Source organism: Ambystoma mexicanum, chromosome 13 (genome assembly GCF_040938575.1).
Source record: "Ambystoma mexicanum isolate Mex_15411 chromosome 13, UKY_AmexF1_1, whole genome shotgun sequence".
NCBI lineage: Eukaryota > Metazoa > Chordata > Amphibia > Caudata > Ambystomatidae > Ambystoma > Ambystoma mexicanum.
Genome location: NC_090938.1, coordinates 567,266,369 through 567,281,314, shown reverse-complemented (window position 1 = coordinate 567,281,314; position 14,946 = coordinate 567,266,369). Strand labels below are relative to the sequence as shown.

The 14,946-nt window shown below is 49.0% G+C and overlaps 1 protein-coding gene across 6 annotated transcripts in view; it reads left to right on the top strand.

The window, feature by feature from the left end:
• KAT7 (lysine acetyltransferase 7) overlaps positions 1 to 14,946 on the top strand; it is a 1,354,088-nt gene that overhangs the window by 169,941 nt on the left and 1,169,201 nt on the right. The gene's annotated exons all lie outside the window — the stretch shown is intronic.

The window sequence follows — 14,946 nt, the reverse complement described above, 5'->3', positions numbered from 1 at the left end:
ATATTTTCTAAAAGATCATAAACTGTCAGATTTATCATCACAAACAAAACCAGGCACCCAGGACCAGAATTGGGCTTTTCAAACATACTTTCCACTGAAATGTCACCCCTTGCTTCCACCAAACACAAACACACGTGTGGAGAGGAGGAGGGGAGAGCCGTGCTGCGACTGGCAAAGCAAACTTAATAGCTTTTCTTACGTGGTCATTTAGGCTTTTGGCTCCCCCACTGGCTACTGGTGAAGATGAACATGTTGCCATCTTGATAACCTACACGCCACAGATAAATCGAGGTTGATGGTAGTATACGCATGTGCGCATGAACACACACACGCACTCTCTCTTTATGTGACAGCCTTTAGTTTACTTGCGGGCCAAAAGGTGTTCAGTAAACACGGACATGTCACCTTTGGTATGGCAGCAGTGAATACCCACAGAGATGAGTGAATTTTGCAGTGTGACTTATTATATGTAAATTCAATGATAGAACCAGGGAAATCCCCCATTGTCATATGTTTAGCAAACATTATCCATTATAAATATATAAACCCCAAAGCCGCCATCCCAAAGTAAACCCTTTTCCTTCTTGGCACTGTATTTATTCTTCCTATTGCTAACATATTGATTGTGTCAGGCATGTGTGGTTTATGGAATGGCATTAAAAACTGCTCCAACTAAAACTACTTGGCAGATGGCACATCCAACAGTGCAAGACCAAGACTACGCAGCACTTGCTTTCTGCAACCTTTCCAAATCAGACTGAAAAGCACAATTAACGGTATAAACGGTATACCGGTATAAACAATGTGACGGTTATTATTGGTCAATTAAGTGGTTCATGGTATCTTTAACGGTATACCGTTATACCGTTACATCCCTAATGTTCAGTACCCATTACATTTTTTAGGCGTTGTGATGATTCCCCACCCTTGTCTCCAACCATTGATAGTGGAACCATGTATTATTGTAAAGTCACACCTCTGACAAATTTGTAGATCATACTGGGACGAAGAAGAATATTTTTATTTATTTAAATTTATATAGCACATAGCGGCCCTGAGGCATCGTGGCGCTTGTTACAGAAGGTTTAGGATTACATTTTAAACAATAGAGCTTGGTCAAACATTCACAAAGAGTAAAGGACAGAAGAGCAAGTTCCTTGGTTACAGTGGAACATGGAATTTGCGGCGCATGCAGTCAAAGATGGTTGGATCAGTATTAATAGAACAGTGCTGTTCAACTTTTTGCCGAAAGATGGAGTAGGAGTTTTCATTTCTGAGAGCGGTGGGAAGGGCATTCCAGTTTTTTGGTGCCAGGTGTTATAAGCTAGCACCGCCTGCTTTGGCTCTTTTGAATGGGGGAACGCACATCTAGTTGGTGAGGGGGGGTTCTCTTAGGTCTGGAAGAGTTGCACATGGTGATCCTTTCGGATAAGTATGGAGGGTCCTTGAGTGACAGGCATTTGTGTGTAATAGCCAGTGTTTTTAATAGAATTCGCTGTTTGACAGGCAGCCAGTGAGCAGCTTTCCTAGCCTGGGATATGTGTTCGCGCTTAGGAATGCTCAGTGCATCTCTTAGAGCATTGCAGTGGTCTAGTTTTGTGCCGATGGTGCCTCTGGCAATAGAAAGGCAATTTTTTGTCGATAAGAACGGTTTAACTGCATTAATGATTTTAGTGGAGAGTGCAGCGGAGGAGGCTATGGCATTGGCCTGGCGGGTCATGGAGAGGGTAGAGTCGATGTACACCTAGAGTTTTTACTGCTGAGGATACTTTGATGATGGTGTTTTCTACAGTAAAGGTGCTGTATTGAGGGGCGAGTTTGTTGAGGGTTTCTTTGGTATCTACGACAAGAATCTCTGTTTTGTCTCCATTGAGACATAGAGCATTGGCTGCCATCCAAGTTTGGATGGCAGTGTAGATGTTGTTATGGGTTGCGGTATCTTGTTCATAGATGCCAGTGAGAGGAATTAGGACTTGCGTATCATCGGCGTAGTTGATGTATGCTATGTTGCGAAGATCAAGGTCATTGAACAGGGGGAGGGTGAAGATGTAGAGAGTGGGGGCAGTGCAAGAGCCTTGGGGGAACTCCGCAGTGTATAGTGGTAGGTGGGGCATAGTCTGTGTCAGAGAATACTCTCATAAGTGGTCCACTGAGGAAAGAAGCAATCCAAGCCGAGGCTTGTAGAGAGAAATGAGCTGCATTTTTTAGTTTGCCGAGTATTTCGTGGTTGACGAGATCGAATGCAGCTGAGAGGTCTAGTAGGAGGAGAAGTGCAGGTTTGCCTTTGTCCATAATATCCCTGAGTTTAATTTTTAAGTTGAGCAGGGCTGACTCTGTCCCGTGGCCAGGGCGGAACCCTGATTATCTCTTTCCAAGAATTGTGTTCTCTTCTAAGAATTGCTGTATTTGGGTGTAAGCCACCTTGTCCAGGATTTTCAGCAGGAACGGTACCATGGTAATGGGCCTTGTAGTTATTAGCTACTTCGGGATCGAGAGAGGGTTTCTTCAGTAGAGGACGTACCCAGGCTTCTTTTAAGCTGTTAGGGACAGTGTTGGAGTTAAATGAGACATTAATGAAGGTTTTTAGGAAGGGGCCAGTGTCTCAGCGCAGTCTTCGACTAATTTGGCTGGGCAGGCGTCCCCTTTGCAGTTGGAAGGTTTGATTTTGTTGACAATTTCTAAAACTTCCGGTATGGTAACTTCTCTGAAGAAGAAAGGTTTGATTGGGTATGTTATAGGCATGGTGTCCGAGTTGGAGTGGAGATTGATGTGTTTAGAGAGGTTTTTGTGGTTTTTGGCAATCTTTTCCTGTAGGAGCTCGATTTTATTTATTAAATCTGTTTGCATGTTAGTGCACCATGCTTTGTCTTTGACTATCTCTTGTGATTTGGTGGCTGGAGTGGATGGCTCTCTGAATATGGCGAAGAGCTCTTTTGATTCAGATGTGGCGTTAGTGATTCGGTTGTTGTAAGAGGCGGATTTGTCCGTGATTATAGCTTTTTTGTATTTGGCCGCAATGGATTTGTAAGTAGATAGTGTGGCTTCTTGTGGGGAGTTTGCCCATTTGATCAGTTCTTTTCTTTTTTGCGAGCGGAGAACCTTGAGTTCCTTCGAGAAGCAGATGTTGTTGTGTTTTATTTCTTCGGCTTTTTTATTCTGCAGTTGTGCGATGGAGTCTATGGCATTAACCATTATGGAATTGTAGGTATCTGCTGGTATTGAAGGGTCCGAGGAGTTGTGTAGGTGCAGTGTGGGTGTGTCGAGATAAGGGAGGATATTTTCCTTAGTGAGGTTCCTGGCACTTCTGGCTAATGCCTGGGGGGTGTGGATGGGGTTGGGAATAATAGGTGTAGTGGAGCCAGTTGGGATGAAGAAGTGGATGAGGTGATGGTCGGACCAGGGAATAGGTGTGTTGGAGCTCAGATCAACTTCGCAGTTGTGATCTACTACCCATTCAAGGGTGCGACCTTTGCTGTGTGTTGGTGTAAGGTTTCTTTGCTGGAAGCTGAGCTCTGTGAGAGCTTGAGCTAGAGCTTTGGCTGATCTGTCTTTGGGGTCATTGAGTCCCAAGTTGAAGTCCCCTAGGAGGAGTGTTTTGGAGGACGTTTTGAGGTTTTTACTAATGAGGTGCAGGTAATTTATCCTGGAAGTTGACCATGGGGCCTGGAGGGCGATAGACTAGGTGGATGGCGAGTGTGGTTTTAGGTGAGGGGGTGATCTTGACTGTGAGGGAGTCTGTGTTCTCACCGAGATTGGAGGTTGTTTGTCTTATTTCTAGGCAGTCTTTTACTTTGAGTGCTACTCCTCCCCCTCTGTTTAGGACTCTGTCTTGTCTGTAGATTGAGTGTCCTGGTGGGAAGGCTAGTGAGAGGGCGGGTCCTAAAGCTTTGTGGAGCCAAGACTCTGTGAGGGCCAGGATATCAAGGCCGAGATTGGTGATGAGGTCAAAGATTTCAGTGGCATGTGCAGGGAGGGACCTGGCATTAATGAGTGCACATTGTATGTGAGATGGACCCTCTATTTTGGTGATTTTGTTAATAATGGGTACTGTGGCTCTGTATGAACTGATTGTTGGGATAGTAGGTCGTTTTGGGTTGGCTGTGTAGGAGGACTGCTGGGTAGTGTGTTGCACCACGGTTTTAGTGAAGGAGGGGAGGAACAGTGTGGGTGGGATGTTGTGAAGAAAAATGGGTGTGAGGGTTTCCATTTTCTGCGATGTAGGCTGTGTAATGGCATGCAGGTGGGTAGCCATATGCAAAATCAGCCAAGTACTGCAACAAGGTGACTCACTGTTGGCATGAAGAGTGGCAAAGAAGCTTTTGAAGATAGTGGTGACATTACGCGAGGCAGAGTCGACGATCTAAAGAAAGCAAGAACTGACTAGAAATCTCTCATTGACGGAGCCAGCAGCATGCATGTCCTGCCCTGGAGTTTCAAACCAGGAGGACCGGAGACGCAGAGAAGCTGTTCCTCCTGACTGAGAACGCAAAGAACTGGATGCTGCTACAACGTCCTGCGAGCTGGCTCGCCAGAAGGAAGAAGCCATCGAGGTGGTGGCATGACCGCACAGAGGTGGACTGTGAGGTCTGTAAACAGTCCCGAGACCACCAGCTGGAAACTGCTGCACAGGTGTTGGAAATGGCAGAGGAAGGAACCTGTGACACCGGTAAGAACAGGAGCCTTGTCCCAACAGAGAAAATGGTAACGGGAATGGCGGGACGAGAGAGCAGCCAAACCAAGAAGCCAGAGCGCATCAAGCTCATTGCAGTGGTCCGCCCAATACCACCGAGCAAGCGGACTGTCTGGAGTCATCTCCCTCATTGCAGTTGTCTACCCAATATGGAATCGTACCATAATGTTGCCACAATTGAGGTGACATTACTAAAACTGCACCTGAGCACGGTACAAAATTCATGAGCTCCCTAACCCCCCCACGCCCCATTACTACTGCGCCCAAGCAGAGCAGGGGTTGCGAAGGTGTCCCCGCTCTCCTTGGGCGCAGTAACAGGTTTTCGTGGGTTATCATTGCGGTAAGTGAAGGATAACATTTTTTATTTTTTAAACAAAAAAAGGGGTCTTGCAGCGTTAGAACCGCCCCATGTTAGTAGGAGGAGCTGATGCCACAGGGGTAGAAGGATGTCGGCGGCACACACAGGTGTGTCGCAATAAAGATAAGTGGTGGGTGCGGTTTTCGAGATTGCGGGCCACGGAGGCGGGCGGAAGTGCTCTGTCTGATCACGGCACTGCGCCGTAATTGCAGTCAACATTTTAGCCGGTGGAATTACAGGCAGCGCAGTTATCAAATATATTACCCAATACTGCTGCCCAAGCAGACTGGAAAAGGAGCCATCTCTCTCATCAGAGTGGTACTTGGAAGCCAAGTAAGGCTGTGAGTTTTTCTGCTTCCTGGAGCGAGTTAGAGATTGAGTGCTTAAAGACCACTGTGTAAAACTTTGGTAGAAGGACCAGGAGAAGGGGGTCATTCGCCTGGTCCTTTGTGATTGAACATTGAAGGAATTACTTCTACTAAAAGACTGAAGCAAGACACCAGGATAACAGTCATTCTCCCGGTGAAGAAAACACAAACTCCACTTCAGTTAAAGACTTATGTTTATAGGGTTAAATTAGTTGATTTCTGACAGAGGAGGGAAAACATTTAACTTTGACGGAACTTCTGACAACTCACTAAAGTTTTCCTAGGTTGAGGCAGGGCAAAACCCTTTATTGATTTAATAAAAAAGTCTGTAGCCCACAAGATGACTTTTGTCAGTCGCATTCTGCACCCTCACAGCGTGTACCGTAGTAATGCACTCTACTCTGCATTTGCAGTCATTTGTTGGCACAAAAGCCTTCCCCTGAGTGTGACCCACTAACGAGTATCTGAAACTGGGAAGGAGCGGGCACACAGGAAATGTAGCAACTCGATGGAGCGAATCCGGATAGCTTAAAGGAATAAATGGAGCATCCAGCCATCAGAAACTTTTGCACGATGAGGACAACTGTGGAGGTGATCCAACCCAAATGGTCCACAAAAACAGCAGAGTCTGAGTAGATGTGTCCTACCACCCTTCTGGACAACAGACACGTCCTACCTGAATGTGCTGCGACCAGTGATAAAAGGGTCCTGTTTTATTCACCTGTGATGGTGATCGGTTCACTTTTCTGACAAGGACACCTTATTGGATTGTTGCCTTATTCGCAATCCCCTTGGAATTGGAATGAATTGGAATGAAAAGGAAACAGACTGCTGCTTGCTGAAATCGCGGTTTCGTGTTTGCTGCCATGGTTCGAAAGTGTAAAAATCATTGGTTTGTCCAGAATTCAATTTTTTATGATTTGCTGTCACATTTGATTGGCCTCTGTGATCTTAGTTGTTTCCCGTTGGTTTTTCAAGATCTTTCTTCTGAAGTCTCTCCGCAAGCCTTTTTCATGTGCTGTCATATTGTAGGCTGTATGGCTCCTAGCACATGGATGCTTTTTAAACACCCCATTTTGGCCCAAAGGTGATTATCACCCTTCAATGATGGTTTGGAGTAGGCTGGTTGCAGCTGCAATTTAATTTTGGCTTGACCGGGGCTGCAGTCATTTTTACAGTATAAGAAGACTAATCTACCTTTATCGCAGCCATTGCAGTATTAAGGTATTTTTAAAATCTTTACTCCCATTTTGTTTTGACCATCCCTTTATTTTCTTTTACAATGCACACTAAACCCGTAGGTATCAAGGCGCAGTTAGCAGAAGAAAAGACGAATGTGCAAACAACAATAAACAATGTTTCAGTGAAGGACAAAGTTACTGGTTGAAATGAAAACGTTTCAAAAGTGCACTGCGTAAAGCTACGTTTTCAATAGTTTTCCGAAGGTTAGCATTTTATTCCCACTCTTGACAATCTGAATTTGGGCTTTGTTAGTCTGTTGGCATATGCTGTTCCTGGTCGGTCTTGTAGATTGAGTTCTCCTGAATTTCTGAACCAGATGGGCGGGGAGGCACTTGTGGGTAATTGACAGAGTTTTTAACATAATTCTTTCTTATATCTGGGTATAATCGGCCATTTGTCTCGCCGAGGTAATGTGATCTTGTCGGTAAATGTTCAATGCCGAATAGAGGGTGTTATTTTGGATGACTTGCAACTTGTGAATGTTGTGCTTGGAGGTGTCAGTGAACAGTGCTTTGCAGTAGTCGAGTCTTGCGCCTGCGACGGCCCGGGCAATGGTGAGGCAGCTGTTGGGCGACAGGAATGTCCTGCAGCCATCAATGAGTTTGATAGTGTTGGCTGCCGAGAAAGAGATCGTATTAACTTGGCGTTTGAGGGAGGTGGACTCCCAAGGGTTTTACTGTCTGGGAGACAGGGATGTCGATGCCTTTGATGGTGAAATAGGTGTATTGCTGGCTGAGGTTGTTGATGACAGTGGGCAGGCCTGTGATGAGTCGCTCAGTCTTCGTTAAGACAAAGGAAGTTTGTTTGGGAAGTCATGAAGCAGGCCTAAAATCACCTTTATTCAAACATGGGCTTGCTCTCAGGTCATCCATATACCCTTTGCAGTGCTTCCCGCTGGTTTAGACCGCTTTTTGTGTATGCATGATTGTTTTTATGACAAGCCAATTTGGCTGGCTGCCAAAACCTTTTGTGTGTCTTGCCTTTTGTGGGGTTCGAGGGATTGGTTGGCCTGACCATAAGCAAATGGGTAGCTCTATGAGAGACCAAGGGCATTCCTCACGTCTGGCAGGATATTGCTGGTTTACTTACCTGAATTGCTGGAGGATTTTTCCACAAAGCTGTGCTGCTTGTTTTTTAGGACCAGGTTTAGCCCTTCTGGCTTGACCTAATTTGTATCTTAGCTCCGGTTTCCTCTTCTGGGTGATGGATTTAATTATTGGGCTGTTCCTGCTCCTGTCGTCCTCACTGGATGTCTAATGGTGGGTCTTTAGTTGGGCTGTTTTCCCATAATCTTCACTTTTCATTCCGCTGCAAATTTGAGATTCTCAAACTTGTATTAGTAGCAATTCCTAAACAGGGTTTGGTCTCTTGCGAGCACATGTTTGAAATTTCTCTTTCTCTCTCTCGCTTTCTTTCTCATTCCCTCTCTCTTTCCCCCCTCCCCATCAAGTAAAGTGCAAAATATATCATACAACCTGCCTTATAAATAAAAGGCAAGCATCTAACTTCTTCAGCATCCTTCCCCATCATGTAGGAGTTTGAGTCTTAAGAGTTCAAGTTTTATTGCATTTCGATGAGTTTGAGGGGTACTCTGAGGGGCAGTTTGCCGGTTCCAGTACTTCGGTCGGGTCCGACTTCAAGATGAGTACAGACTTTCACTTTGTGGCCCTTCAGGACACTTCACTGGATGGAGGAAGGAGTTCCAGCAACAGTCACCCTTTACGTTTGAGCTTCCAGTCGTGGTCACAAAAGTAGCTCGGGACATGTTCACTTGATGCTAGGGAGCTGACATTTTGGGTGATGGTAACCTATGGCACGAGTTGGCGCCCACCAAAGTTCCATGCTTGAGCGCCAAATGGCCACATCTCTGGCGAGGTAGCCCATGAGGGAGCTGGTCAGTCTAACGGACTCTGACCAGAGGACATGTTATCAAAGGGTTTTATGTAACTTAAAAGAAAACTCCGTACTAGCCCTACTGCTAAAAGAGTAGTTCAGTGCCTAACGAACTATACTAAGGCACTTGTCAATAGTCAAAATAATAAAAACGGTCCTCTGTCCAAAACCATGTCCTGTAAACCGGCCCTACCACTTAGAAAAAATATAAAAGAAAAACTAGGCAGTGTGTCCTGCCTTCAGAGTTCACCCCAATGTTTCCTGGAATCCCTTCTGGTTTCGGATCCAGTTCATATCCGTAGAAAACCATTCTCCCTGGTTTAATAGTTCTTGACCATCTGTCAAAGTTGCAGTTTATTAAATAGTCTCAAGTTCCTGAAAAGATCAAATGTCCAAGCTGTCATAAGTGGAGGGATACCTCCTTAATTCCTCTCCACCACTTAGGTGGTTTCTCTCCACTCCGGAGATCTTCACGCGAGAGGCCTTGGCTTCCGGAGAATTCACTCCACATCAACATCTTGGAGCTCCGCGCAGTGTTCTGGGCCCCCAGGTCTTTTCTTCCGTCCCTCAAGGGCAAGGTGGTGAGGATCTTCACAGACAACACCACCACGATTGTGGCATTGGGCCGTCGTCCAAGGGATGTTTCTGGTGCCTTTTCATCTGGCAGAAATAAAAAACACCATCGCCGACTCACTCAGCAGAGAGCTGCGCTCGTGCCACGAGTGGGAACTACGCCAGGATCAAGTGGATCGGCTCTTCCGACGATGGAGCGAACCCCAGATCGATCTCTTCGCGACGGCAACGAACTCCAAGTGCCGGAGGTTCGCCAGCAGGTTCCCCCAGCCGAGGAGTATGGGCGATGCTTTCTCGTTCCCCTGGGACGGCCTATTTCTTTATGCGTTCCCTCTGTTGCCGTTGCTGCTCAAGCTCATCAACCAGCTCAAGAGGTCCCGGTGCAGGATGATCCTCGTTGCACCGGCGTGGCCGAGACAGATCTGGTTCCCGGACCTTCTGGACTTGTCAGCGTCCACACCAGTCACGCTGCCGTCAAACGCGGATCTTCTCTCCAGAGAAGGAGGCGCCATTCTTCATCACAACCCAGAGTCGCTGAACTTGCAGGCCTGTTTCCTGCAGCACTAGAGTTTGGAGGGTACGACATCCCAGCCGACTGCAGAGAGGTTCTTGCAAAGGCCAGGGCGTCCTCAACTCTCAAGTGCTACGGACATAAATGGAAGAGGTTCTCTGTCTGGTGCCATGCACAGAAGATTAACCCTCTGCGTATTACGCCCCTTCAAGTATTGCCGTACCTACTGTCATTGGCCAAGGCTGGACTAGCTCACGCTTCCATCAAGATGCATCTGGCCGCCATCTCGCGATACACCAGAACTACAGGACGGGCGTCTTTGTGGTCTCATCGGCTGGTGAAGGAATTTATGAAAGGATTCTTCCGATCATTCCCGCCGGTGAAGGCCACTGCCCCGGCGTGGGAGCTCCAACGTGGTGCTGACCAGGCTCATGGGGGGGCCCCATTTGAGCCTATGCATTTGGCACCGTTGAAGTTTCTGTCGTGGAAGACAGCATTTCTCGTGGCCATCACCTCCGCATGACGAGTGGGAGAGATCCAGGCCCTATCTTGCAAGCCACCATACTTGACTTTTCACGACACGAGGGTGGTGCTGAGGACGCACCCCTCCTTCATGCCCAAACTGCCTTTGGACTTTCACCTCAACAAACCCTTGGTGTTGCCAGTTTTATTCCTATTGTCTTCGTCGCCGGCTGGGAGGACTCTGCACTCGCTGGACGTAGCTAGAGCGCTGAAGTTCTACGTGGACCGCACGAAGAGTTTTCAGAAGACATCACAGCTGTTTGTAAACTTTGGGCCTGTGAATCAAGGGAAGGCTCTCTCGAAGGCTTCCATCTCCAGATGGCTCTCCGGCTGTATCATGTGCTGTCACCGGTTGGCAAACCGACCGCTGCCTGGCCGTCCGAGAGCCCATTCCACCAGAGCGATCGCAGCTACCACGGCGTTCCTATCTGGTGTGCCCCTGCTGGACATATGCAGGGCTGCTACGTGGAGGTCGACGCACACCTTCACGAAATTCTACTGCGTCGACCGGGATTCCAGGGAGGAGTCCAGGGTCGGCCAAGCAGTGCTGCGCAACCTGTTCGCCTGAGGTGAGCCTGGTGAGGAGGTAAGATGCTTAATGTTGAGTTGATGTGATGCTTAATGTTGAGCCTTTGCCACCTCCCGTGGTTGTGCATGTGTGTACTGCTATGTATTCTTTATTCATGAGCATGTGAATCCATGCCAGACCCCATGCTGGAGAAGGAACAAGTTACTTACCTGTAACTGTTGTTCTCCAGCATGGGTCTGGCATGGATTCACATGCGAACCCTCCCGCCTACCCCTCTGCGGCTCTTCACTTGGTCATACTGCCACTTTACGTGCTACCAAATCTGAGGATGGCTGCCAGAGGCGGGGCTTAGGGAGAGGGCAGTCATTGGCTGGGGGCAGTATGACCCAGAGACCAGTGATTGGTTACTACTAAGAAAGACAGATCAGAAACTAAACTGATACTGATTTTTTTTCTATACCGAGGATTCCCGGCCTGACGGGGAATATTCATGAGCATGTGAATCCATGCCAGACCCATGCTGGAGAACACCAGTTACAGGTAAGTAACTTGTTCCTTATCTGCTTTGATACACCTGTACTCGCAATACACTTCATGCTACCTCATGTCAGAAACAAAACAATCTGAGGGACCTAGAGCGTCAAGGACCATGGGTACAGTAGACGTTACACAAGGGATAGTATTACTGGCAAGCCCTGTCGATGTTCCTTTTCGAATTTCGAAAACAACAACTGTAATACTCTGCAGCTTAGACTAGATGTCGGCCTATGCATAGCATGTTAGTCTAAGCAGATACAAGCATCAGAAATAAGATTACGGTGAATAATGTATCCCATATTTCTGAGACTTGTAGAATCTGCTTAGATCTCGTGTTATGCATAGGCCGACATCTAGTGAAAGCTGAGGAATATTTACAGTTGGTTTCGAAACACGAAAAGGGATGTTAATGGGGCATGCCATCAATACTATCCCTAGTGTAGACTTCGACTACATCTTTGACGATGGTGGAAAGGACGACTGTCGAACAAAATCCCAGATTCTACTGACCCTTTCTGCCTTCAAAGGCCACACAGGGCCTCGGACCTAACAGTAGAGAGAGTAGGGGGGTAAACATTGGAGAATGCCTTTTCCCCTATACACTCTTACGTCCCGTCCCCTTTCCTCTATACTGTACGGGTGTCCCATCCAAGGGACGGGAGACGACCTTTTTCACCAGAAAAAACCTTCTTCCCCCTTTAAATTTAGAGGCGCGCTGTGGTGTGGCCAAGTGAGCATGTGCTGCCCTGACTCTGCCCTCCGGCGCCACACCTCAGTCCCCTTTTCCGCATCGATGGAAACATGCCAAATTCACCAGCGCTCCTGGGTTTGGCTTCGGCTGTCTTTTAATCATTCAGGTCCTCAGGCCCTCAGGCGTCCCGCTCCTCCCCAGCGAATGTCGACTTTTACAGGGTTCAGCAGGTGTCCCTCCTGCAACAGGCTCTTCGCAACTTTAGACCCCCACACCCTCTGCCTACGTTTGGCATGGCCCAGACCACAGTTGGCAATCTTGTTGAGCGTGTGTCTCGCTGTCCTTGAAAGCGCTGAAGAACAGACTATACAGGATGAGGGAGCTCTTCCAAAAGTCTGCTCCAGAGGATCTCAAGAACTTTGTGAAGCATCGAACCAGACCCAAGGTAGGGCCCATATTCTCCATCGCACCCCACAAGGGTCAGGTCCTTCTACCAGCATGTGCACAGAGGCTGCTTCAGCTACCGGCCCTCGGGTCAAGGGATCCTCGGATACTCCCGGTCGCAGTGTTGAGGGACCGGAAGGTTCATTTACTGGGTCTTCACCCGAGGGGCTCTGCCCTTTTAGCGCACCGTCCGACGCCATTCCAGGAATTCAGTGGAGTGTCAAGGTGGGACTGGCCTCAACCAGGTAGGTGGCCTACAGTCTACCCCTCATTTGCGCAGGGCAGCTTTCCTTTACGTCCATATGGACAGGGTAGGCAATGGCTTCAGCAGCTCCCCACTACCCCGTCAGCACCCCCTGCCACCTCTTTGGCCAATGAGGAGGTGTTCTCCAAGAAGTACCTCGGCCTCATGAAGTCCCCTCAGATGGGCGTTATCATCAAAGACGCCATCAGGGAAGTCCTTCCCGCAATGCTAGCGGCACCACAGGCGCCTCCATCAGGCCCCCTGGCCCTGGTGCAGCCGCCTCCTCCGGCTCAAGAGCCAACTCCGCAACCTCTGCTACCTCCTCAGCCTCCGGCTGCGGTCCCTGTACCACAGCCGCCGGCGCCATCTACTCCTCCTCCCCCACTAGATCCTCCAGATCCGCAGGATACGGACGAGGAGTAGGATCCGGACATGCCATTCTCAGCCAGGGCCTTCCATGAGCATCTTGCTGGGCTGGCAGAGTGCCTGGGCCTACCCCAACCCGAGGTCGAGCAGCCGGCAGTTGGGGTTCTGGCTGAAGTTCTCACACAATGCCCCTCTGCCAAATCTGGGATTCCTATGCCGACCGATGTAGTCTCCCTGGCAAAGAAGGGCTGGCTCAAACCCCACTCAGCCCAGCCGGTCAATGAACGCCTGGACGGCAAGTACAGGCATGTGGAGGGGGGGATACACTCTTGCTCTCGGCCCATCCTCAGCCACACTCCTCTGTGATTGCTGCAGCATCACTATACTCCAAGCCCCAGTCGTCCTCGGCCTCTTCCCTGGCGGCACTGCTAGGCAAGGAGAAGATCTTGGAGGTGTATGGCAAGAAACTCTATTCCAAAGCCTCTTTACACCTGCGTCAGGCCAACGCTGATGCCATGCTGGCAGCCACCAACCAAAGATTATGGCAGGAAATTGTGGACTTCCTCCCGAAAACTCCCCACCCAGAGCCAATCACGCTTTAAAATGGGCCTAGCTGAGGCCAAGCTGGTCGCGCATGACCTCATAGAATCCACAGTGGCCCATATTGACACCTCAGGCCGTGCCATCTGTATTGCCATGGAAATGCGAAGAACAGCCTGGCTCTGGGCAACAAAATTCAACCCGGATGTCCAGGAACGCATACTAGATCTTCCATTCGAGGGGGGGTGGGGAACCTCTTCCACTCCTCTACGGATGAAGAGCTGGACAAAAAGAAAAAACGCTCACAGACAGCTAAGTCTTTGTCCATCCTTACAAAGACCATGCCCAATCTCAGCAACGCTCCGAGAGGGGCTCGTACGTACAAAGGGTTCCGGGCTTCCAGGAACGGAGATCCAGGCAACCAGACCGCTCACTGTCTCAGGACTGGCGCAAGCAACAACAAAAGTGGGGGAGGGGGGGTGTGTAAGGGCTTTTTCCAGTCCCCCTCCTCTGTGACCTCCTCGGAGGGAAGGACCCCATGACACACCCCTTCGGGTCCACATGTCTCTGTTGGGGGCAGGCTTGCTCACATGCGCATCTCTGGCTCCAGAATTTCGCTGACCCCTGGATCCTCTCAGTAGTATCCACGGGGCTCTGCCTCCCTATCTCAGCCTCTTTCCCCCTCCCCTCCACTCCCACAGGTTGGGACAGCATCTCTTTTGGCGGAGATCCGGTCGCTCGTAGAGAGCCAGGCAGTGGAGGAAGTCCCAGCCTCCCAGCGAGACGTTGTGCTGGACCTTTCCACCCTCAACCTCTCCTTACCCCTGCAAAAATCTCAACCTCTCCTTACCCCTGCAAAAATTCAAGATGTTCACGCCAGCTTTTATAGCGGAGACATTGGACAAGGGAGACTGGATGGGCTCCCTGGATCTGAAGGACGCGTATCTAGACGTCCCGATTTGGCAGCCCCATCATTCTTTCCTACGGTTCAGGATCATGGGCTTCCATTTTCAATACAAGATCCTTCCTATTGGCCTCAGCTCGGCCCCCAGGGTCTTTACCAGGCTCATGAATGCGGTGGTGGCTCTCCTCAGAGCGCAGGGCCTCCACATATGCCCATACCTCGACGACTGGCTCGTCGGGGCTACATCTCTGGAAGCGGTTCTCCACTCTTCCAATGCCCTTATGAACATACTTCACGATCTGGGCTTCTCGCTCAATCTCAAGAAGTCAAAGCTTGTGCCTACGCAGACTGACATTCTTGGGCCTCATCTGAGACACATGCTCCGAGAAGGTATTTCTGTCGGAGGACAAAATCTCGGCCATCAAGAGGGCCAATGCCCACTTCCTCAGGAGAGAAGTGACCTTGGCATGGTGGTACCAACATCTCCTGGGTCTTCTGGCAGCGGTCTTATTAGCCGTTCCGCACACAAGACTA